Source organism: Anas acuta, chromosome 2 (genome assembly GCF_963932015.1).
Source record: "Anas acuta chromosome 2, bAnaAcu1.1, whole genome shotgun sequence".
Lineage (NCBI taxonomy): Eukaryota > Metazoa > Chordata > Aves > Anseriformes > Anatidae > Anas > Anas acuta.
This window is the reverse complement of record NC_088980.1, coordinates 38660563-38687517: the sequence shown is the minus strand read 5'-3', so window position 1 is coordinate 38687517 and position 26955 is coordinate 38660563. Positions and strand designations below refer to the sequence as shown.

At 35.8% G+C, this 26955-nt stretch overlaps 1 long non-coding RNA gene across 1 annotated transcript in view; it reads left to right on the top strand.

Annotated features, from left to right (window-relative positions):
* The first annotated feature begins 20971 nt into the window (after positions 1 to 20971).
* Positions 20972 to 26955, top strand: part of LOC137852530 (uncharacterized) — a 41898-nt gene continuing 35914 nt past the window's right edge. The window contains exon 1 of the long non-coding RNA XR_011093915.1: positions 20972 to 21105. This is a non-coding gene — a long non-coding RNA (uncharacterized lncRNA). The remainder of the gene's footprint in view (positions 21106 to 26955) is intronic.

The window sequence follows — 26955 nt, the reverse complement described above, 5'->3', positions numbered from 1 at the left end:
CAAGGAGTATTTGTTCTATAATCTTCCCAGGCACAGAGGTGAGGCTCACTGGTCTGTAGCACCCCAGCCTTCCTTTCTACCCTTTTCGAAAATGGGAGCAATGTTTCCCTTTTTCCATTTACCAGGGACTTCACTTGACTGCCAGGGCTTTTCAAATATGCTGGAGAAAGGCATGGAAATTCCATCAGCCAGTTCCCTCAGGGCTCTGGGATGCATGTCATTGGGTTCAATAGACTTGTACTTGTTTGGTTTCAACAGGTGGTGTCAAAACTGATCTTCACTTACAGTGGAAGGGACTTTGGTACCCCAGCCTTTGCCTTGAGGTTCAAGCACTTGAGAGAGATGGGAAGAGTGATTGCCAGTAAACAGAGGGAAAAGTGTTTTAGTCATTAGTCAAAATGTATTATTCTTTGAAAGATGTACAGTTGCATTCGACTTTAAAAAAACAGAGTGAGCAAGGACAGCATTGATGTCACTGGGAATGTCCATTGTGGCACTGAAGCATCCCTGCATAACACTGCATGGGGCTGAGTAGTAACGAAGGAGGGAAAAGGGCAGATCTATTGCCTTCTTCAGTAAATCCATGCCTCCCTAGGAAAAACTCTCTGAAAGGCTATAGGTTGAACTGCTGCCAACAGGAAAGAAATGATGATTAAAGAAAATAATCCTTGTCTTTCGATAGCTTATTCAGAATTTGTACATGGAGCAGAACATCAAACACACCTTAAAGGCAAAATAGATATTTTCTGTAGACTGACATTTATTTTTTTATTTCCTTTCAATATAATGACTTTGAACAGCCATTTGCTCAGGATTTCAGGTGACATTATGTGTGTGTTTTATGTATTCATAAAGAGAGAGCAAGAGAAAGCTTTTTGAAATTCTATGTGCTGAAGCTAAATACAGGGCCAACAGGGCCATAAAATTTCTTCTGCATTGAAATTACGCATGCTCTTAGCTCAAGCTGTGATTTTGCAATGTCTGAGAATGGTCTGGTTAATTTTAAGAACTTATCAAAGTGGAGCATGGATGGTAAGCTACAAAACTAGCCATACAGTGGGCTTATTTCTGTGATTTTCTTCTTTTTTTTTTTTTTTTTTTTTCCTAATTGGGAATGTGAACATTCTCCACCATTACAGATTCAGCTTTCTATTTCACCTGAGGTCATGTTTTCTGTGTTTATACCTGAAGAAGTTGGAGTCAGGCATCAAAATGATCATAACTGATTCATAATTACTATTATGACACTTATAACTAGAGTGATTTTTATTTGGTTTTTGCTCTCTGTCCTTTAGAGGTGTTTCGGATGGAACACAGCTGGGGGATAAGGTTCTTAGGCTTCTGCTCCTTGTCCTCATGAAGTACTACAGATGTTAAGAAACTTCTAGCAGAACTATTAAATTATCCTACTAAAGAATGCTGCTTTTCTTTCATCTTTTTTGCTCAGGTCATTGAATCTGTACTGAGATCCAGGCCTGCCAGAAAATAAGTACACTCCATAGTAACATGCTAAAAGGCACAGAGGGTCCTGGGTGGTCTTTGTGACCTCCCACACTGGCTTGATTGTGCATCTGCCTACTGTGCTAGGACGTTTAGCTGTGGAGACCTGTGTTAATACAGCTAAGCTACTGTTCTTGTAGAGTTTGACAGTCATTATACCTTCCTAATGGAAAAAAAAGGATTTAAATAGCTTGCTTCCTTATTTAGATACTGCAAGGTTTCTTTATGACTGGAATTTATGTTAAAATACAATAACTAATTATAAGTGTGATGTAATGAATGAACAGTTAAATTACAACTTTGTTTTCTTATGATGTAACTAATCATAGTGTAGTTTCCTTGTGTTGAATAAAGACTAGTATAACTTTCTATTCTCTCTGGAAACTATGATTATAATCTCTCAACTTTCTGTAAACCTTGCTCTTAAGATGCTAGGCATAAAGAATATTAAAAATACTAGGATTCAGTCTACCTTACATGAAGACACACATAACAGAGATAGAAAGGAATTTAATAAGAATATAGAACAGGCTGTGTCAATCAGGTTCAGGATATGGACAGACAAACATAATGACCACCAAATGATGCACACACACTTTTTTTTTTTTTTTAAATCCCATTACTCCTCTATTTTCCCACAGTTGTTACTTCCCAAATCACCTAAATCTCCCCACTTCTCACCTTATGTTCCTCTCATAAATGTCCTTTTATAATCTCCAACACCCCTAGTCTGAAAGGTGATACAGAGAGCTGCTCCTGATGGTTCGTCTTGGTGGGTTTCATGGAGGAACACTGGAGCTCATGGCTGTCCAGCAATGCATTCTCAAATGTATCAGTTTTAATGTGATGGGGATCTGTCTCCCTCTTCCAAACTGCTTTGTGTTGAAGGAATAGTCAGAGACCACAACTGCATTAAGGTCTAGGAGGCGAGTTTCTGCTCTGTGGGACTGGGTTGTGGACTCTATTCAGACAGAGCAAAGCTGAGCCATAAGTTACTGTCTGCAAGGACAGTATCACTATGATGGAGCTATGTCTCCTTCTCTACCCTTCTCATGGTATTTCCAGCCACGTGCTGTTTAAATTACTGATCTGGGAGCGAGCATGACAGGGATTTCAGAGACAGCTTCCAGGAATAGGTGTGTATTTTACATTGGACCATGCCTTAGGTTAAAAAAAAAAAAAAAAAAAAAACACAAAAATTCCACTACTGTAAATAGGGTAAGATGTCTTCTTGCCTCTTGTTCAGGCTGAAGTGGTGTTAACTGCAAAGCCCTAGTTAGGCTCTTTTATGGGTTTAGAAAAAAAGTGGTGAAGATACCTGTGGGAAGTAGGGACTCCATCCCATCAAGGTCACTAGCACTAGAGAACCAGAGATAAGGCTTTCATAGGTGAGGGCTCTACCTTCTAGGCTCTTACCCAAAAAGCAAATAGGAGGTATGGAAATAATGGGTATCTTAGCATCTGGCTACAGACAAATGTTATTCACTTTTTTCCTTATAATCCTATAAAGGCTTTCTGTTTTAAGAGGACTGGGTAGCTGTCTGGATGTGCCTATACTCAGTCAATGAACAAAAAGGAATGCCTAAATTAAGGAAGACTGAGGTTATTCAGAGGGAGGTTGAAATAAACTTGCCTCTATGTGCTCACATCCTATATTCCTCGAATAGTTAATGTCAGGCAGGCTGGATTAGCCCTTGTGCCATCTGTTAGATTGAGTTAGCTTGCACATTTTTTCTTAGATTATAGACAGCTTTAAATGAGGTTTGACTGTTCCAGCCCAGATGGGCCCCAAAAGTCTCAGCATAGTGAGAAGAATGACCTCGTGGCTATTTGGAAGATTTTTCTTTTTTTAAATCTTTTCAAAAATTTGCCCAAGATATCCAGCAGAACTGGTATTGCTATGCAGACACAATGGGTCAAAATGAAGATTTGAGGAGAAATGCACTGTACCAGAGTGTTCCTGTCCCCTTTCCTTGGCTATCTGAATCCTGCCACACATCTCAGTATGCACTGCATTTTAATCTCTTTTCTGGCACTGCAACATAAGCCTCAGCTGTCTCAGTAGAGAGTTGAGCCCTGAAAAGACACTGTGTCCTAAGATCAGGATCCTGGGGAGCCTATTTGCAGTCAAAGGCTTTTCTGCAACAAAGGCAGCTGATCTTTCCAAATGTGTGGTAATTTTTTTTTCTTGCCCTTTGTAAATGACAGGTCCCTAGTATTAAAGGTGCTGCTCTTCTATGTGTTTCATGGAGAGCCAATTAATGTTGATTTCTTTTTTTTTTTCTTTTTTTTTCTTTTTTTCTCTCTCTTCTTTTTCTTTTTTTCCTCCTAGCTCTTTTCTCAGATTGGAGAATAAGAAGGTTGATGAGTCATCTTTTCAGCTTTTCAATCCTTATTTTACCTGTTACTTGTACATCTCCTAATAAACTATAGGGATTTGTTGATATTTTTAATAGGGAAGCAGGACTGCAATGAAAACATGAATGGTACTGTCTCTCATGGAATAAGTTTCAGTGGCACTAACTCTCAGAATAAGCATCAATAATTTAATTGATAGTAGACATCAATAACTTGGATTTAACTGATAACCAGGTCCACTACTATGTGCTCATTATTTTCCATAGCAAGTCTTGGTTTAAACAGCATCATTAGCTGAGCAAATTTATTAGCATTGCTTTAGGTCAAAATGGCAGTTCAGCTATTTGGATAGTTCCCTATAGAAAATATCCAAGCAATTTTTCCTCTTTCCATGAGGATAGTGCAGCAGCGTAGGTGGTAATGAATATTTAGAATGCTTTTATTAAAAAAAGAACAAAAGAAACAACCCTCCTTCCCCTCCCCCCCCCAAGCCAAAACCACACAGCATTCATTATAATTTAATTGGAAGTTTACTGAGATGAATACAGTAAAGCACTAGGTTGCTCTAAAGATAGGGGTTAGATTTATCCCTGAAGCATTTCCAATGGACTGTGGAGCTATGCCAAGAGTAGATTTGGCAAGCTTTCTGTATATGTTCTTGAGGCTGTTCAGGGGGATAGTTCAGAGTTACAGGCATGAGTTTCAGCAACAGACTAGAGAGGAAAGTGCCTCTGTGGTGCTTGTGATGATTTAAAGAACTCTGTATGTTCCATCTTGGGTGTATTTTCTAAATATCTCTGTAAATAAATATATTATTTTCTGGAGATATTTGATAGGCAGGGAGAGGCTTTACAGAAGCAATGAAGGGACTGCATATTAACCTTGCAATAGTCATTCTATATTGACAAATGAATAGAGAGTAGAGTGAGAAAGTGGTCTAAACTGCATGTTCATAGCAAAGCCCCAGCATGCTTAACCTTTGAAACAAGTTATAGGACAATTACAGCAATAATACAGTTGGCAAAATTTTCCTTTATGTTCACAACTTCTAATCTGGAAAGCTCTGGGAGCTTTGTGATGTGTATAACTGACTTAATGAAAGGCTGGGACTGTCTAAACAATAAAGGAGAGCCTATTGTTGTCAGGAAGTATGGTTTCAAAGCAGAGAACTTGGCTGCAATGCAGAAAAAAATATTTTCTTGCCTTACAGCTGCTCTATGGTGTAAAGGAAAATCACTTCTTGTGTGCTTCTTTTGTCTTTCTGAAAATTTATAATGCTTTTCTTGTATCATCATGATCTTCGCAGTTTAAAGTCTAAATAAGACTTGATACAATCAATAGAATTCCCACCTGTAGAATGTCATGGAACAAGGGACATATGCATTGGCAACCTGTTGCTTTGGACACAGGTATTTTTTCAGCCTGTTCTATTTCTTGGCTTATCAAATATTGTTATGGTTAAGAATCAACATTGCATGTATTTGAGCAAAACACTCTGATTGATTTGAAGCTTACCCGTGATGTGATTTGTCTAACTTCTTTTTTTTGATCATTTCTAGACACACTCCTTTTTCTCTTTTCTTCCCTCTGTAATAGATCTGTGACTCTGCTTCCCAGATACTGACATCTCCCCAAACCCAGTTTTCACTAAGGAATTAACCTTTTATTTCTTCTCCAAAGCAGCATGCTTCTTTCCACAGGGTCTCCTTCCCTTCGGTCTGTGCAACCCTTGAAAGCCCTGCTGTGTTCTGGAGAACAAGAGGCCCTGGGAACATCTTTTGTACTCCTCAGCCAAGCTTGTTGCAGCTCTCACATCACTGCCTTTTTCTACTTTGTTATCTGGATCCTTCCTGAGCAGAAGTGTAGCTAATGAGACTTTTGTACAACATAATAAAAAGGGGCTGCTTAAGTCTTTACAAACAAATGTGCAAGCTTCTATTAACTCCACGGAAAAACTAGGTTCATCTAGAGGCAATCAAACTTGTACCTTTTTTGGGGGAGAGGTAAAAAATTCAACACTCAACTCAACTCAACTACAATTCAACACTCAAGCAAACAAAGTCCTGTGTTGCTCATGAATTGCAACATCAGAATCCTAGAGACATCTACTCTATGACTATTGCTACCTTATTTTTGTGGTAGGTGCTACATGGGCCAGTGAAGAAGTTGTGAACTTCTGTGATTGATAGGACTGTTTTCAATACTAGAGTTTCTAAAAGTCTCTTGGATGTTCTTCCCAACTTACTGAAGAACAGTAAAATCTTTAAAATGAAGCATATACTTGAGGATTTTTTTTCCTTATTCAGAACTTTAGAATTTTGTGTTTAGTCTGTTTGTTTGAATTAAAGACCAAAGTTTAAATGTTTCAACCTATAACTTCTTTTATTTCTATTCTACCTGCAGGTAGGCTTAGATTGTGTTTTCCCTCTCAAGCAAAGGATTGGATTTCTTTATTGTTCTGTATGAATTTTAAAAGGACAGAAATAATTTTATATTGTTCAAAAGTGATCAGTATGACAGAGGTAAATCTCTCTAAGAATAAAATGCCCCCTTGTACCCAATTACAGTTTTTCAAGTGGAATGAATGAATGTTTTCCTCTTATTTTCATTTTCCCTATTCCTCATCAAGCAGGTTGCAAGTAATTAATAAATTGATTTTTGGAGACAAGGTCTTTTTCTATTTAATTCTTATTTGTTCCATTACTGGAAAAAAAAATACTGCATAAACTTCCCTTTTAGGAATTATTTGAGAGAGACTTTACTGACAATTCTACTGTGCTTGCACAAATATTTTTTCAGACAATATTTAACTTAGATACCTTGTCTCTTTGCCAGGAGTTTCCAGCATTCTTTCTCTAGCTGAAGGAGTTTTTCATTTGCTCGTGATGTCTTACACAGCCTATGGAAGTTTGGCTATAGCTTTTCCTGATAGCTTTTCTCCTCAGCCCCAGGCCAGAGAAGAAAAAACACATTAATCCTGATTCTTCTTTTTGTGCATCCCAGTTTGATTACCCTCTGCGCTTCCTCCTTCCCCAAAGATATCAGTCACTCCTCTAATTCCTCCCTTTTCGCTTTTAATTTCTGGATTCTCTCTGCCCTTATGCTTAGACAAGTCAGCCTTCACATTGCTCTTTTTCTGTCACTGCTCACGCTTTTCTTCCATTTATGGTCACAGTCAAAGTTCAGAAATTGTCCTCTCTGACTGCTCTGCTTGTCATTTGAATTTTCTGCCTCCCCCTGTCATCTTACCTCCTTTGCTCATCCTTCCTTACCTGTTATACCAGATCATTCTGCTGCCTCCAGTTCATTAACACCTGTCTGACAAGCTGTTCATTTGGGAACATTTGAGCCATAGGACACAGCCCCATCTGAGGAGAGGTAATGACCTCCCTGAGCCCCTGTCTGCTTCTTGTCTTTGTGCCTGACTCTACACCTAAATCAGTGTATCTGACACAAATCCAGAGTCTTCATGACAGAAATGATCAAAGCCGTCATAATCCTTCTCTAATGATGAGATGAAGTATTTACATGTTCACCTCTGATCTTTATATAAATGGCCACATTTTTGACATTTTCCTCTCATTAAATGGATTTTGCAAGCTAGAGGTTGTCAAAATAAGTAGGACAGCAGCTTCTGGCACCAATTTTTTAGGGTGTTCTGACTTGAATGCCATCCTTAGAAGCACTGGCACAGATATTTGTGTTATGTTTGGCTGCTGCTCACTCTGAACTCTGCACAGGAAGTTTTTAGGGAAAAGAAAATCTAGTAAGGGAAGAAAGACTGCTATTGCATTTCCTTAACTGTTTATGCTACTTTTTTTTTTTTCTTCTTCTTTTTTCTTTCTGTGTGTGCATTTGTGTGTATGTAATCTTTACACTTACCTTCTTATTCTAGGTCTTGTGTGATCCCTGGATCAAATAAGTCTCAGAGTGGGCTGCTGAAGGAGAGTGCTTGATGGAGGTCATGGGTTTGTATGCACCTGCTCTGAATCTGGAAGAAGGATATGCAATTGATTTTCAGAACTCGTGTGATTTCCTTAAAAAATAACAACTCATACTCTTAGAACATTTGATTTTATTCTGCTACCCTTTAATAAAATGAAGTCTGAGTCATAGTTGTCGTCAGGACTGTAGCACATCCAGCAGCTGTGTGTAGATGTAATGGGTCCAGGAAATCCTCTTGATTACCTAAACTTGAAAGTCAAATGTTCAACTTTGTTATGAAACAAAATAAATTCTGTGAGTTTTAAATAAAATACCAAGGCTAGATTCATTTGTGATGGAGACAATGGTGTCCTGTATTCTCCCTTATTAAAGGATACTTAAGACCAGGATTGAACCAGCTGGGTTCACATTTTTTGTTGTCAGTCAGAATAGAGATTGAAATGGCAGTTACCTCATTTAAATGTGGATTAAATATGTTTTCCTTCTGAGTTTGCTAAATATTTTGTCTCTCAAGAATATGTGCCTCAGTTTCTGAGTTTAATTCAGTGAATTTCATAAACATTGAATGAAAGAAAGTAAGAAGACATCTCCACAACATTGCATTTCCATTCAAACAAAATTATTCCTGAACTGGACATGATAATTGTTCTTATAAATAACTACGAATCAGCAACCTTAATTAATTAATTAATTAATTTATTTATTTATTATTTATTTTTAATATCTATTTTATAAACTTTATTTTATTAATTTATTTTCTATATATATTTTGGTAAATAAGTTGTTTGCCAAAATGTTTGTAAATTAAAATATTTAAGGATAAACAATTTTAACAGTTCTGTTTTAAGTACTAGGTATTCTTCAACTGTGACAAAAAGTTGTGTTTTTTTTTCATATTGATGTCACTGAAATTGCTACTGATCAACTTGCTGATATAATTTCTATATTGGTATAACTTTTTAATGTTGTGTACAGTTTATTCTGTTACTTCTTTAATCTAGAATTCTTTGTTTTTCTGTCATAAAGCAATTCTGCAGCCAGAATCAGGTCCCTTTTATCATATTAATTTTGTATTGCAGAAACCTGTTATCTTTTAATAAAGTTCTAATATTCACTGAAACATAATCCTACTGTATAATCATACAGATTCAGGTATTAGCACTTCCTTATTACATATTACTTTGAAAAAAATGTGCTTCTGGAAAAAAAAAGAATACCTTAATACCTGAAAATGTACAAGAGCTTGTAATACAGTTTCAGATTCATATAGATGTATAAAACCTCTTTAGCATAAACTAACAGCGCCTTAAAGAGTTAGAGAATTTCACCTTTCAAAGCACCTAAAGCAAGTTTAATGTTATCTACTGTTCGCATGTTTTGTTGTCTCTTGCGGTTTAATTGTGATTGAAAGTAGTACTCTATGAAGCTCTTTATCCTTCTTGTTATGCACAGACAGAATCCTTTGAGGCAGAGCTCACAGGATTAAAAAAAAAAAAAGGAAAAAAGGCAGCTTTTCAGAGAAAGTAAAGACCTAGTCAACACTGGGAAATGCTGGTCCAGTAATGATGACAAGATAACTGTAAAGAGATATTATCAGAATAGAGTCTATTTATAGACAGTATTCATCAAGAGCATAATGCACTGAAGGGAAGATGAAATTCTTGTGCTGATAATGCACACAGTTGTAGCTATATATAGCTCTTCTGTACTCTGTAGAGGGTTCCTTGTGAAAGTTGATACAATAAGGGCTTTAGAAATAAGAACCTTTTCACTGCCTGCAAGCAGGAGAAAGTAGGAAACAGTATCACAATAAAGTGGCTTCTATCAGTACTTTTGAATTGTTTTTTAAGGGCACCATATGACAAATGAAGCCTTGTTTTTCACACTCAATTTACAGTTCAAGCATTTCAAGATGTCTTTGGCTAATGGCTGTGTCCCCAAGCCTTTTCATTTGCTATTAGTCCCCTTGGCTCTGGAGAAGGAACATTTTACAGCACTCATAGCGGTGCCTGAACAGATTTCCATGCTGGAGTCTTGTAATTACAATGCTCTGAAAAAACATATAAACTAACAAAAAAATTCAAGAGGAATTGTGGTGTCTCTGTATTTTTTAGGTTCTTCATCAAATTTCTCTAGTTAATAAAACCTTCCTTAACCACAATAGCCATCTAACCTTGTTCTGAAGGTCCTCATGCATGTCCCAAGTTTCTTAAGAAGTCCCACAGAAAGCAGAAGTTCAAATATGTCCCTTAATACTGTAAAGTGTGAGTTCTTGCCAGCTATCAGAGGGATTCCCCTTATTATCTGAAGAATTAGCAAAGAATCCCGACATCCCACTTAAAATATATATATATATTTGTAAAGAATATTGATGATGGAAATTAAACAGGTTTTTGTCCTGCTGGATGCTATGTTATGTATCTTAAACATAGTAGACATTTCTTATCTTGTGCTAGGCAGTACTGTTTGCTTAGATGTCTTCTTGTTTTTGGAGGTCTTAGAAGGTTTAAAAAGTCTCCATCTAATACTAAGCTGCTCTCCTCTTCCCTTAAAGACCCTAATAAATGAACGAATCAACAGGGAGAAGTCACTACACATTGTTTCTAAAATAACTTGAAATATCCCACCCTGAAATGCTGCTGCAAAAGACCAAGTCTCAAAATATTTCAGTTTCTTGAGAAAATGAATAGAAGTGATCAAACTGAAATTGTTTAGGAGTGTATGATCTGATCTGTTCTGCAAGTCTTACATAGCAGTTCGGCTTCCAAAAAAAAAAAAAAAAAAGGTATAAAAAATTTCTTTTGAATCTAAAAGAAGTATTCAGCATTTTTTTCCACATTTCTGTCTTAAATGGCTTACATATTTGTATACTGATTTGGTCAGGAAATAGTGTTTGATTTTCCCCTCTTTCTGTTCAGAGCCAGGTTAATGTTCATGTATTTTTTTTTTTTCAGTGTTTGTTTTTATTGTTATTGTGGCATGAATTATTCTTAACAATATGATATCTTTCATTAGGCCTATTGTGATAAACTAGAATAAAACACAGCAGGTCAGTGTTCTGCACTGCAATCAATTTTGCAGTGACTGGGTTGCAGACACAGTAATATATCAGCAATCTAGAGGACAGAGGAAAGGCTATTTCACAGCTGTAATTGCCAAAGAAGTATGAAGATTACCTGTGAATGTATATGCACTTGGATCCAGATGTTCTTTTTCCACTTCATGTGTCCTTACTTTCAAAGATAAAGTTTAATATGTGTAGTTTAGAGGAATATTTTTATTACATTGTGCCTGGTGAAAGGTACAAAGCTATAGTGAAAGGTGAAATTGCTGGAGACTCTGAAAAGAAATTTAGTAATTATGTTTTCCTGTTGTAGGTTTAGACTTAATGGGGAAGAATATCTTCATGGTATGGCCATTAAACACACAAGGTTTTTGGATCCCATAAGTAAATTCTCGGTTATTAACAGCTGCCTCAGATTTTTATTTTTATTTATTTTTTTTTTATTTACTGAGGGACTAGGTGGTATTTCTGTTCTTATTAAGTTTCTGTTATTCTGTATTATATTTCTGTTCTGTTATTATTAGGTTTCTGTTAATTGTCGTTATTGGGAGCAAAAGGATTTTGTCTTAAAGTTAGGTTGGTACATATAGATGTACTGCGAAAAGGACAAGACTCAACAAATTTGAACTTGTCTCGTTTTCAAGCCAGACTCTTTGGCAGTGTGGTAGATCAGTGTGAGGAAACAGATCTTGACCCTATGTGGGTAGCAAAATAGGGAATCTTTTTGTTGTCCTGTAATTAGTTTAAATGTAGTATTAACTCAATATGTTCTTAAATTTTAAGTCGCTGATATAGATAACATTATGGCAGCAGTTGGAGGAAAAAGAAAAACCAAACCAAACCAAACCAAAACAAACAAACAAACAAACAAAAAACAGAAAAAAAGCCAGAGGAAAATTTAAAAGTAGCTGAGCAAAGAACAATTTCTAGCTTATTGGTACCCAAATCTTTCACAATACTGTTTGAGAGGGAAACTGAGTAACTGTATTTGCAGTGCTTTTTCCAGGACTCAGTCATTTACTCCAGATCAAGATTAATGGTTAATTGATTTATTGCAGGATACATACAGCATTGTATTTGGTGAGTTTGTACCAACAACATTATTCATATCGGGACAGAAAAGAGTAGATAGCAACTTCTCAGAACTTAGGGAATACCAAAGTTCATCTTTAATTGTGAAACCTCAAGTTAATTTTCCCACAAGATTTCTTCATGATTTATAGTGCTGAATATAATTATTTAGAGCATGAGCTAACGAAGGGTGATTTTTGTACGGCTTTTTTCTTGTTTGCTGTGATTTTGGGAAAGAGTTTAAATTCTGCTTTTGCTGGCTTTACTACTTTAAAGTAGTAAACTGTATAAAGTTGGTGAATGGTTTTAATTACAAGAAAAATGAGGTGAGGATTGCAGGAAACTACATACCACTATCATGTTGGAACTCTAATACCGGTGGAGTCAAACACCAGCAATTACTAAGCATGAGTACTACTGTGAGACTACATATTCATGTAGTCTCCTCCAGTATTTAGTTTCATACCCTTCTCTGAGCCATAGGTACTCAGGGCAATGCAGTATTGGTGTTTACATGGCCCTTCTGCCATAGCAATAAGGACAAGCAGAGAGGAGCTCTGTTCTCTCTCTCCCTATTTCATCTCAATTCTACTTCTGTTTCTTCTCCAGACAGTAGTCCTCTCCTCTGATTCCCCAGCAAAATCATGCTCTGTTCATGGGATGTAGGTTGAGGTGAGAGGGATTTCTCATTTCATGTGAAAAATTTATTTTTTTAAGTGACTGGTAAATACTTTTTGGTTTACCTGGTTTATTTTACTTCTATACAATTCCTTGCCTTCTGTGGTTTTCACTGGCATTGGTTGTTCCTCTTCATTGCTTTATAGTAAATCTGACTTTGAAACTGTCTCAGAGATGGAGATCAAAATTAGTTCACTTTTGCAGGTGACCTGCAAAACTCTGCCCACTCATTTTCATAGAAGGACTAAAATTTATACATAAATAATAAGCAATTCATAGGTGAAAAAAATTCAGTATTATTAGCATTAGTAAAACACAAGTACCTGCATATTCACCTCATCCCTCCGTCTTTGTCTGGATAAATCACATGGCTTACACTAAAATATTAATCTGTGCCATATAATAAGCTCCTTGGGATTTCTGAAGCGAAGGATATATGATCAACTGTGAAGAACTGTTTGCTCATTGCTCTTGAATGGCTTTTCTTTCCTCTCAGTACATTCTTAATTTCCTTATGAGAAAAGTCCTTTAGATGTTAGATAATGAAATCTACATTCATTCTCATTAGTGAGTTAATTATACTCAGAAATTTTCTATGTATATGTGCATGTATACATGTATGTATATATATGCATGTGGATCATCAAATTAAGCACCTAAACAACTGTCCAGGTGAGTTATGTACAATAAAACCAGTTCGAATTTGCCAAACACAATGGACTCCCTAAAATGACCTTAAAGTTGCATACCTTCAGAGAAATTTTGTTTTCATTCCAGATAACACAAATAGGATCGGAGAGAGGGTTGTTGATCAGATGCATCAAGGCAATTCTTTCATGTTCAAAATACCTTCAATATTATGAAGGTATGCCCACATAAAGAAGTGAAAGTCTTTCAGTGAGAGTCCAAGGCACTGTTTTTTTTTTATATTAGTTGGTGATCTGTACTTAAATGCAAAGTAGATCTTCAGAAGGTCCATCATATCAAGAGGTGCCATCTACTTTAGTCTAGTTCTTTTTGTACATTGTAAAAAGATGAGAAGTGGTTATATGTATGTATATTTACCTACATTCTGACAGCTTCCATTTTTCCTGTGCCATGTTTTCAAGATATAGTATCTCAGTGAATCAACAGGACAGTTGTGCTGATTTGAAATTCAGGTTTTTAGGTTTTGGAAGTTTATAGTGGAAGGAATAGATATTGTGATTAATCTACTCCTTCACTTCCTGAAGCTTTACCAGTTCTATTAGACAAGATATATTAAGGTTTCCAAGGCTCTCAGTAAAACCATGTTATAGAAAAAATACCACACTGTAGATATTCCTCTAAGAAAAAGAGAGCTGTCACTGATGAGAAAGAAGAACCCATGGACAAACACTTGAAAAACTTCCATTTGATTTTATTCATAGAGTTGTCCTTTTAAAATTGCAGAAGGCCTCCTTGCAACATCTAGGTTATTATGTTTCACATTTTTAATTTTACAGTAACTTGCTCTTATATCAGAAGTCAGCTTCTTTGACTGGCAAAATCAAATAGTATATTTTCTCTACAATATTATTTTCTATATTTTCTAGTGAATTTTATTAACTTTTCTGTTTGAATTATATTGAATAACAAGTAATGGTATGAATACATGAGAATGTCTTAAAATTAGTTTGTTGGTTTTGGTGTTAATTTTGGTTGAGAGAAGCAAAATCTGTTTCAGTGACACATTTCTTTCTGCATGTCTCAGAAACTCCACCTTACTCCACCAACACTGTGGGCTTTAAACTCTGATATGGACTGTATCAAAAGAGGTGTCTTTTCCTTTGTTTTGTTGTTGTTGTCCTTGTTAGTGCTTTTTTTTTTTTTTTTTTCATTTGCTCATTTTTAACTGACTGGATAAAACTACTGAATTCTATGTAGTGGTGAGATCACAACATTCTCTATGGTGGGCTACACATCTATTTCTTTTAAGAGCCAGTGAGTACCTGGACAGAGATGTTCTTACAGTAGGAGATGGATCCTGTCAGAGAACTGTCAGGCTTCCTCTGAAGAGAGATGTGGAAACACAGGTAGTGCCTTTTGGCTGTGACACCAGTTCATGAATATCCATAACTGTTTTTGTCTTTGTAGTGAGTAGGTAGGTGGAATTGGCACAAGTAAGGAGTCTATCACAAGCGTTTCAATACTGCATAGTAAAAAACCAGACCTTTGATCCACAAAATAAGGCTGCTTTATTTATACTTCATTTATACTAGATCTTTGGATGGATAGATTTGACTATGGATCACATTCCTCTGATCTTATTTTGTTAGAAATGTATTAAATGGTATTAAAGCAATAGGTTAACTGTAACTGTTTTAGAGCCACATGTCTACATACTCTAGTATTTGTGTCAGTTATTCTTTCAGAACCCTGGGATGGACATGTATAATCTCCTAAGTGTATGCAGTTTTGTGATACCATAATATTCTGTGTAGCTTGTTCTACTCTGTATGTGCTGGACAGCAGTGGCACTGAATGGACTGGATAAATATATTGATTTTTATTTGAAGGGCTTGTCCATCTGAAACACACAGCTTTACTTTGTCAGCTTGTATTTTTTTCTGTGAAAAGGATTAAATTCTTCTTGGAAATGTTTATTAAATTATTGATATCTGACCTTTGGCATGACAGACAGGAATATGTTTTCAGTGATTAGCAAGCAGCATACTGAAGGTAGAATTAGTGTGGATCCTCCCAATAAAGGCATATATTCACATGAGTATATTATATATAATCCAACTGTGTGTGTGCATGCATTCATATGCGCATATATTTATATTTCGTTTTTTGCATTTCCTAGAATGAAATCCTGCTAGCAGAATTTTATATTTAAAGAAACACTTATTGCTTAAAAAATACATAAACCTTTAACCTCTTATTTTTTGAATTGTTATGTTGAATGGATTAGATACTTTTAGGGGGTAAATTGTGTATTTTGATGTGGCAGATTTCAAGCCACTATAAATAATCTGACCTGATCTATATACGCAGCATATGGACATTAAAAAACATTTCTATACATTTTTTGGAAGAAGGTAATATTGTGAAAGAAGTCATTGTCCTTTAATGTTGTACAACATTTTTTCTTCTTCTTCTTTTCTTTTTGTTAGAGGTTTGTATAAAACTAATGAAATGGCTCAACAGAATTTGTATTTTATGGTTACTCACATGGTAGAAGCTGTATCCTTAATATTAATATTTTAGTCTTGGTTTAAAAATTTATTTTTGTTGTTATTTATTTATTTATTTAGCCCATAATAATCAGCACATATTATTTTAATGTTCTGAAAACAAAACAATATTTTTTTGTTTGTTTGTAAAAACCTTCAAGCTTCAGGTGTGTGGTTTTTATTTATTTATTTATTTATTTATTTATTTATTTATTATTCTGTTTTGAAGAATAGAGAACAAAGAATGGAAGTTTTCATTGCAATGACTGTGAATTAATCCAGCATTTTAACAAAACCATTGCTAGCACTTTGGAAACCTTTTCTTTAATCAGATATTTAATACTGCAGGAATCAGAAATTGATAACAGTGATTTTTTAGCAGCTTTGAAAATTGAAACAATGGCTTTTTCAGTATGTAGCAGTAGTTCTTAACTGTCAGTCTAACATAGCTAAAAAACTATTAAGAGAAAAAGAAGTGTGTTTTTTTTTTTTCTTTCTCTCTTTCTTTTAAACCATTTCCATCATCCTTTTATTATTTTTTTAAAAGTGTTTCTCCACAAGAATGTACCTGTTATTGGTACTGATGAACATCTCACTGTAGTTCTTAAATCTTTCTTAATTCATAGGGAAAAACTAGACTGGTCCTGAAGATCATCAAATCCTTTAATATCTGGGAACCATATCTCCTGTCTCTTTTAATAACTTTATAATGTCCTCTTAAAACCGGATAGCTCTTTGAATTACAGGTTGCAGTCTGATCTGCAACTTTGTTGAAGAAAATTGGGTTAAAGTGTTTTTAGCCTTCCGCGATTTATATAACATCTTCTTCTATTTGTAACTTAGAAATATCAAAGAGAAGCCTTTTTTTTTTTTTTTTTTTTTTTTCCTTCAGCAAGCATATTACAGAACATATACACTGAAGTCATAGACTTTTCTAATTTTCTAAATTCTAGCCTTCAGTGGTTCTGTGAATGGTCACAGAAAAAGGATGCCTGTGGCCATGGGGAACATACTCAGTACAGGTCTATATGTATGTAACAATTACATAAAAGAGAACAAATTCAAAACATAATACTGAAAGAGATTACCTCGGAATATCTTAAAGCTGAATCAGGACAGGAATTTGTTTTCAGAGCAGAAAGTTAAGTTTCAAATTCTTATCCTAATAAGACTTGGACTTTGATGACCCAAGTGGGAGTTTTAACTATTGGGCGGTAACATATAAAAAAGCTGCATGGATTTTTATTTCCGTAAGCTTTTTTATTGACCCATTTAGAAATGCTGTAAGTAAAAGTTGTGTTAGACTCCTAATTATCTTACCTGGTTAGAATTTTTCTATAGTATTCCATAAAATCATAGAATGGTTTGGGTTGAAAAGGACTTGAAAGGTCATCTAGTTCCAATCCTCCTGCGAAGGACAGGGACAATTTACACTAGACCAGGTCACTCAAAGCCCCATCCAACCTGGCCTTGAACACTTCCAGGAATGGGGCATCCACAGCTTCTCTGGGCAACCTGTTCCAGTGTTTCTCTACCCTCAGAGAGATGATTTTTTTCCTTATATTTATTCGAAATCTCTTTTACTTTAAAATCATTGCCCTTTGGCCTATTAGTATGCTCCCTGACAAAGTCCCTTCTCAGCTTTCCTGTAGGCCACCCTTAGGTACTGGAAGGCCACTATAAGGTCTCCCCAGAGCCTTCTCTTATCCAGGCTGAACAACCCCAACTCCATCAGCCTATCTTTTTAGGAGAGGTGCTCCAGCCCACACCTTTGTGGCCCTCCTCTGGGCTGTCTTTAATAAGTCTATGTCCTCCTTATAGGTTAGCAAAAAAAAACAACCAAAAATCCAGAAGTCCCCAACCATTCAAAACTCTCCAACTTCTTTGGAGCTTGAACTGAACAGAGGAATCCATTACTCATAGACAGGGAGTCTCAGCTCCTACTACTGGGTTGAGGATCAGCCCAACAAGTCTTCCAGCAGTAAAATTTACTAACAAAACTCCTACAAAAATTTCAAATAATGTGGCACTAACATGTTAAAGCAAAGATGTCTAACTAGGGCTGTTCAATTACACATAATCATAAATACTTATTCTGTAGGTACACATGCATGGGTGGACATTATTAGGTACATACATGCTATAGACCAGGCTTATTGAAACTAGAGAGACCAAGAGTGGGCAGAATAATTGTGCATACTGAGCTTTATATTATGTTTCTTCCTCCAGAAAGTAGTGAGAAATTTTTATGTTCAGAAGGCACTGTCAAGTCTCAGGAACTCTACTTAACCATTACAATTTCATGGGTTTCTGAAAAATTTTATACAATGCTACTCAAAGCGTTGCTAAAAATCCACAGAAGCAAGGCTTCTAAACTATGACTTTTTATTTATTTAATTAAATTTTTATTTACAGGAACTTAAAGAAACAGTTGCTTCAGGCTGCATAGGATAAAGAAAAGATTGCTGCTTTTTGCTTCTCTGTGCCCCTATTAAACTTCCTTATATAATGTTAAATCTCTTTGAAAATCAGGCTAACAAACACAGTGTAAGAATATACAGTACAGCTGACTGGAGCAATAATTAAAAAAACAAAAACCAAACCACACACGCACACGCACAAACTAGCTTTGTGCTTAGGTGGATCTATTTCTATGAGAGAAAAATTCCCTTTTTTTAAAAAAAAAGGGAATTTTGCTTTACTGTGCACATCAGTTCTGTCCTTTTGTGCAGCATTTGATGAGCTGTAATTGTATTCTTGGCAGTCACAATGAAGCACATTAATTTTGCTTTTAAGTCTTTTGAAATACAATAGAAAAATATGCAAATGGTTCAGGAGGAAGTATGTAATTCAAAAGAGGTGTTAGAAGTTTCATTGTCTTTTCAGGACTACTTTATTCGTCAGGATAAATCAGGAGTCTATTTCCACCCCAAACTTTGAAATACCATTTTTACACATCCTGATGAAATTCTAGCATTTCTAATGTGTGTGGGAAGGAGGGGGGAGTTTCTGTCGTTGCTCCTATTATTTAATTGTATATGTATCTACATGTTAAAATGGGCCATTCCCTTATGGATTTACTTAAAAATAAAACCATCCCACTGATAGTAACTGAATTAAAGTCAGCAATGTAGGGAGCAAATTAGCTCTATTCTTACAGTCTTTTTGTGAATAAATCTGCCAATAAACCCTTGATATGTCAGAAGTCTAGCATATGATCAAGTATATCTTACAGAAATTAGGTTTGTAAAGTGACACAGCTTTCATTAGAATCCCGGGAGGCAAGTGACTTGTCAAGACCTATAACCTGAACTCTTGCCAGTCTGAGAAAAGCCCAAATTATAATATAAAATTGTCTCCTGTTTACTTGTGAACAGATTCTGATAACCACGCAGAAAGGTTATATATGTTATACACAAGCTATCTTTCTGTGTGATATTTACCTGAATTTGCAGAGGTGTTCATTTACTAACTCACAGAACATGAATCAATAGGCAAACCCTATGTAGGATGTTGCATTGATGACATGATGGGCAAGATCCGTATGCATGACACTTGAAGACTTATTCTCCATATTGTTTTTGATCATTTCTGTCTGTACCTGACTTAACTAATTAGAAATTCTGGTAGCTGCATTGCTTCTTTATATCTAGTTTTGAGGTATTCTTACAGAAACTTTAAACTGCTTTAAGCAGCTAGACGAAAAAGGTTTTATTCACTGAAGGCCAGGGCTCTTGGAAGCTGCTTTGAGTTCTTAAGGGTCTTTCTGACCATTGTTTGAGATCCTGTCAATAAGGTGAAGAAAACTTCTATTGCAGAAATAGTGGAACACTATGCAGGCAGCTTTGCTGTAAACATCCTGTGGATTACACAGAAGTAACTTGCTGGAGTGGCAGGTGGGTAGCTTGGTTTGATACTTGTCACTTTGCAGAATTTAGTGCTCCAGAAGCCTCATTTCTCAGAGGAACAGTGGAAAGATTATACAAACTGAGCGATGTGATGGCTTGAATAATACTCTAATAGTATTTAATGCTTGGGGCATCAGAAATGTATTAGCATGATTGTGGATATAATGTTTCTGATGTGTGTCATGTATAAAGTCTTGGTCTATTGTCTCTCTCTCTCTGCAGCTTTTTTTTTGGAGAACAACAACAACAACAAAAAACACCTCAGACCACACCTGCACCTTTAAAAACTTACCATTTTTTTGAAGGGTTTGATGTTCCTTAAAAACAGTACTAATTTTGATGATCAATTATATAGTGACAGGGTTTAAATGAAGTCACTTGAGTGAAGCTGAATAGCAATTTGGCATGAGCAGGTGGGTTAAATGCTCTGATTCTCTCAGAGTTTTTCCCCCAGTTCTCTAGTCCCTCTAGTTCAAATTCCAATCTCAATCTGAATAACACCCCTTCCACCCCCATTTCAAGTGGGATAGCACATGGAGCAGATGAAGCATAAAACCATCCTACCAAACAAACAACCCACAAAACACTTTGTGTGACTGTCACCTTTGGAGTAGAGATATGCATCTATGACTCACTTTATGCTTAGCTTGATGACAATGCAAATGAGTATTGAAATCTATTGCTTGCTGTAGATCTCTCTATGAACATCAGGCCATATATAAAGGCATTGAACACTCTTCCCCATGTGAGCTTCTAGAAGTTACTCAGTACTACATGATCACAAGCATTGTCATGACTGCCTTTGCTTTGATTTTCCAGCTCGTTTCTAAGAGGTGTCTTAGCCAGAACAACTTGTCAGCTGGAAAGAGAGAGCACTCTTTCCACTCGCTAGCGAGCATCCCTCTGGAACACTTGTGTGATTTTCTCTTATGAAATCAGGTGAGAAAGGAAAATAAAGAAACAGCAGCAACTTAAAATGGCTGTCACTAGGCATTTAATATCTCAGAGTTTTGACTTATGAGCAAGCTATTACCCGTCAGCTGTACTGCACTAAGTACAAAATAGAAACAACCCAGGAAAGTTATTGTGGAGAAAACACCTCTGCCAACTTACTATCCTGAGGGAACTTCTGTTCTTAATGCTTTGGGAAGAATGGAGCAATTAACGCTTGTGAGGCTCAAGCGGCTGTTGCTCATTAAGTTGCACTTAATGTATATTTCTCGTGTTTTATCTGTGCTTTACATTGGCCCCAAGAGGCTAGCTGGGGGATAAAATGTTGTTGTTTTAAACATGCTGTAGGGTAATAGCTATTGTGACTGCCACAGGGAGCTTGTGTAATGCAAGGGGAAGACAGAAACAGAGATGGAGAAAGGGATGAAACGAAGTATGTGTCTGCACTGTGCTAACCAAGGGGGAACAGATCTTTTGGCTTAGTGGGTTTGGGTTTTCTTTTGTGCCAAGTTCTTTAGGCTGTATGGCCTTGAGCTGTTCATTTTAGCCTTATGTTCTCATTTTGAGTAGCTTTTACTTCTGAGAAAGGTATGTCTGATGCTGTTGTGTGCTCAGGGATAGGTGTTCATTTCTGATGGTCTGCAAATGAGGTGTGTATGGGAAGTACTGAAAATTACTAATGCTTCTAAAAGGTTTTTAGTCTTAATGCTCTTTTAATCTGTTTCTACCTGCAGATGAAGCTCTGTGAATGCTGTTTTTGGCAGTAAGAGATGCTTAAGAGGTTTCTGACCTCAGCTATTCTTTCCCATCCTCACAGTGAAATTATATAAAAATAACAGGTGGGGGGCTGTATGGTAAACTGAACTGACTTCAATTTAGAAACTATTAAAGAGTATTTTTTCATGTTGTGAATGGAGGGAAAGGGAGTATATTATTCCAATGACTAGCTAGGTTCCAGGGTATTTGGAGAGTACACAGTGAGTGATACAACGTTGAGACATCCCTAAGTTAACATTCTAAAGAGAACGTTCATTGAACCACAGACCACAGTTTAAATTTGTTGTTTATTTGTGCAAGTAGTCTCTGCTGTTTATTCTGGAATTGCTAACAGTGAACCACTACCTTCAGCCTTTTATGAAAAAGACAGCTATGTACCTTAAGCTCATGGTTTTGCCCTCACCCTTTTGAAAAAAAAAAATAATAATAATAAAATATATATATATATATATATATATTCATTGGCTTATTTATTTATTTTATTATTATTTCCTTTCTTGGTTCATGTATATTATGGCTATGCACATCTGTACTTTCAGGTACATCAGTCTGAAAACTTAGATTCTATAGCTGTCCCATAGCAAAGATTGAAATTTAGTTATTGATACTCCAAGACTTGATTTTACAAGAGTGTTGTGATATATTGATATATTCCGTCTTGAGACGGAATTTTGGTTTGGTTGGCTGGCAAGGTCTCAAAAGAAAACTCATTTATTTATTTGTTTTAGCAAATGATGGAAATACCAGGTGTATGTAAAAAGTGCAGTGCAGAAGGCTCTTCATAATGTGCAGTTGATTTCAGTCTTGCAGATGACATTTTAAAATCCAAAGGTTTCTGAGAATGTCTCCAAATGAGAAAGATGGACAATGGCTTCCAGTTTGTTGTTTTATTTTACTCTGTGTAGTAGTGCCAAGTCAATAAAGCCAATCTTGTGACATTTTCATAGTCATTTTCACAGATATTTTTTCCTATTAAAATTGCTAAAATAGTCAATAACACAGGATGAATGGAAGTTACAAAACTTTTTTTGGTATATATTTGAGCAACCTGGTCTAGGGGAAGGTATCCCTGTTCATGCCAGGGGAGTGGAACTAGATGATCTTTAGGGTCCTCTCCAATCCAGACCATTCTGTGATTCTATGACACATGGCTGTCAGTCATCTTCTGTGCTTGGTTGTTGGTTTGTTGCTGTCTGTGGACGAGGAAGGGTTTTACACACCGGAACCTGTTAAGGAGCTTTATTTTTTCCTTTCTATGTAAGAAGTAGAAAAACTGTGGGTTAAGGATATATTGTTTTGGTAAAGACAGAAACCTTGAAATGAGAATGACAGTAGTTACAGGAGAGAAGAGAATGGGTAGGAAAATGTCATAAACTGATCTACTTCTTACAGAAAAGCAAACACGACTTATCGAAACATTGGGAATGAAATTACAAGCAGGGAGTTCTCAACTCAGTTTGTCTCAGTGACAGAAAGGAATCTAAAGTGTTTGGCTCTGTCCTTTCTTGCTGTCTCCCTTTTGATCCTCCTTTCTGCTCAATCTCATTCATTTCTGTTTTCACTAGCCTTTCTCATGGAGGGATTTCCCTTGGTATTCTCCTTTAATAAAACAGAAATCTAAGTTTCTACGTTTACATGAATTTTCTGACAGCCTCCAGGCTTGACTTACTGCTCCTGTTGTTCAAAATGAATTGCATTAGGCAATTATGAGGTTGATGTATATTTAATCCATGGCAATATTATCTGATAAAGAAAATCTATCTGTTCAATGCATAATCATGGAAGGAAGTGTGGATTTATCCGTTCCCCTGACATAGGGGAAAGAGAAGTTGAGAAAGCTGAGAGTGAAAAGGCTACTTTGGTCCCCTGTGTAAACTGAAATTTCATTTCACTGGTAATTGCCTTCAAAATCCTAGAAAAGGTACTGTTGCTGTAGCTATGGCATTCCTCAAAATAGCAGAATCCACATAGATCCTCTTTTGTTTATATCCTTCCAAATATATCCCTCATTTGGTCTCTGCTTTGTGGGTGGTATGACCTGTGGGTCAGGACCACTATCTACTGCAATTCCTGGAGTTTTATTAAAAGGCTCCGTGTGTGATGGTGCCTTCCCTGACTGGGAAATTGGGTTAGAAGCAGCAAGAAATGTTAATGGGGAAAAGAATAACTCATGTTTATAGACAGAACCTTGAAAAGATGGCCTGTATGTATCTAATGTATTCCACTCTGAAAGCAGATTACTCCCCCTCAACCTCAAAGCATCCTGTGGATGTCTGCTAAAAAATGTTAGTGAATTTAGGTGACTGGCTCTAGATTTTTTGAACAGATGGATTTATAATATGATACTGCAGATAAATACATAGTCTAGTTTAATGATACAGGGCCATCTAAATGGATTACATGGCTTTTATATAATTCTGCTTTTCAATGCCCGTAAGGCACAGATAGACTTGGTCAGGAGTATGTCATAGGTGAAACACTCCGAGTCTTTTGAAATGACTGTAAAGCTACTTATTGTTCATACAACTCTAAGCACTCTTTCATCTCTGTCAAGAAAGAGGATTGTTTATACTGTATGATTTGAAGCATCTAACTGAGCTAGACTTGGCACTTAATTTACACACCTACGTAATCTCTACAGGGAGGGAGGCACTCCCAATTGCTCTCCTGGGATGCTTATCTTCCTCTGTTGACTGAGCAAGGACGGGTGTAGGGGGAGGGCAAACTTCCCTTATATTTAATCATAAAGACATGAACATTTCCCGTTTTTGCCCTCTCACCCATTCTGTTGAATGGTTTATTCAAGCAAACTAAACTCTGAACCTGAAAAAAAAAAAAAAAAGGGAAAGTATGTGGTGATTTAAAAACAAAGGAAAAGGCTGTTCCAGAGAGCAGGCAAAATGTTGTGTGCGTTTGTTTGAAGTAGTTAAGCTTGAAGAAGAACAGTAGGGAGCTGAATATAACAGCCTTGAAAGCCATTCTACTACTGGTGTATAAGCTGAAAGATAAGAAAATTGGCTCTTACTCTATCTCAATAGCATAAGCCTTGCAATCAAGGCTGTTCTTGTTTTAATTGTCACCTGCACTCTCACATGACTTAGTGTTTTTCTACAGACTAGTGTTTGCATTTTGTGGTGGTTGCATCTGTAGCTAAGAGTGATGATGTATGTCCAGCCCAGCCTCTGATCTCTGTCTGAGAGCAGGCTCCTTTTCAATACTCAGTATGTGGTTCCAGACAAGAATGTTGGGAATGTTTTGTGCTTGAGAAAATGCTTCATTTTTATTTAGATCTCCCACCTCCTCCCTTCTAGCTTTTCTGCCAGTGGAAAAAATGTTCCATCTCTGAATCAAGAGGGACTTTTTAGCAGTATTTTTTGCTGTTAAGACTGAAAAAACTCTTATTCTAGAAATGGAAATCCAAGCTGTGTAGGTTTTCTTGAAAATTTAAATATTTGAGTTAAGCATTTGAAAAAAATAGATCTTGAATTTCATTATTTGTTGGCAAACACTGTTTACCTGGGAATAAACCCCCAATGTTTCAATTAGTTTTTTTGCGAAAAGCAGGCAAAGAACCAATAGTTTCAGAAAAAAATATAGTTGTCTTCTCTCTTTCTTTTACATTAATATGAATCAACAATGGCTTTGGTGAAACTTTTTGAAACAGTTGATATAAAAATCAATGCATAGTAATCCAAAGGACAAATCAATATATATATATATATATATATATATATAAAATCCATAATAATCCCAATCCATATGTGTCAGTCCCATCAGACAGCTGGGGTCAATTGAACCCATTATTGGTTTAAAATTTTGATAAATTGAGCACTATTGGAATACCAGAGGTGATGTTTATCAGAAGATATAAGGTAGTGTCCAATGGGAATCGTGGTAATTTTCATATTTTAAAGAGCTGATTCCTGTTTGAGAAGAGGAACTTTTGTCCTGACCTCAGGTAGAATGCCCTAAAATTTTCACTTTTTCAGAGAGATCATTGTTGTTCATAGCTACTGTTTGAGTATAGAAGCATACTTGGGCAGGGAAAAACTTAGTTTTGTTAATCTCATTTCCCTACAGATTATTATTATTATTATTATTATTATCATTTTAATAAAGAAGTTTAGTGCCATTTTTAAATCTACTTAAAATATAGGGTATAGGTAATAGGGTGCTGCTTCTCTAATGCTAAGAATATGCCTTTAACTGCAGCTTTTATCCAAAAAGTAATTATTATCCTTATGACATTTTTTTCTTTACAGTCTTTGTATTAGCCAGCATGATGTATTTGGGAATCTTCTAATTTGTAACAACCAATGTGTTTTTGTTGAGAACACTCACGTCAAACCAACCTAATTTATTCTAATGACAAAGTTACAGGCCTTTCAGATAGGAAAAAGAAAAAGGTGTATATTTTTGTAAAGCTTTGTTACTGACTTGCACGATATTCCCACAAGCAAACTAGATTAACACATCTAAGTAATAAATGATAATAATAATAATAAAATTTTCAGTAGTATAGGGAAAGAGTGGATGACTATACAAAGCAGGATCCTTTTAAGATTTTTCCTGGCTGAAAAACAATTCAATGATTTCGTCAATTACTAGGATGGTAAAATTGAGTACTCATAAAATCTTCAAAAGACACCTTAATGGGCTGGACTGCAAATGTGATGACTAACATTACTATTCAGAAGTCTCATCAAATTCAAAAAATACTCTGGAATATTGTAAGTGAAAGATGCACAGTAATCAGTTGCATAAACACAAGTAACAGTTCAGTAAAAAGTAATGTGGGAGGCAGTGTGGATCACAAGATGAACATAAGGAAATAAGAAAAGAAAGATGTGAAATTGTTATAATAACTGAAAAAAAAAAAAGATTTAGGAAGAGACAAAACTCTTAAAAAGCATTAAGAATGCCTATAATGAGAGAGAACAATTTATGTTTAAAAGGATAAGAAATAGCAGGTTTAGGCTGCAGCAAAGAATATAAGCATTAGGAAAATCATTGTAATTTTAAGTATAACAATGAATATGATTGAATTGTCTAGAAAGTACTGGATTATCAACACCTGAGGTTTTGAAGAATAACCTTGACAAATATCCATCAGGATATTGGATTGTGGAAGAACCTGATACTATCTTAAGACCTCTTCTGTCTCTATCTTCTGTGCATCTACGCTATCTACAGTAGGGGAATGGGACTGACTGTACATGTGGGTGATATAGGGAAAATAATATATACTGCAAAAATACTTGCTTATTTTTCATATGCTGTTCTTGTTTCTTGGACAAGTTCAATTAATGCAGAAGACTTTTTTCTCATTTCTCATTTAATTTCTCTTCTCATTTCTCATTAATTTTTACTAATGGTAGCAGAGATATATGCCTTGGGTGCATTATTTAATACAGTAAACAAAGTTAACATATATGAACATATATGAAATAACATGAAATGAAATACCTAAAAGGTATTCTGTATGGTTTTGTTTGTTTGTTTACAG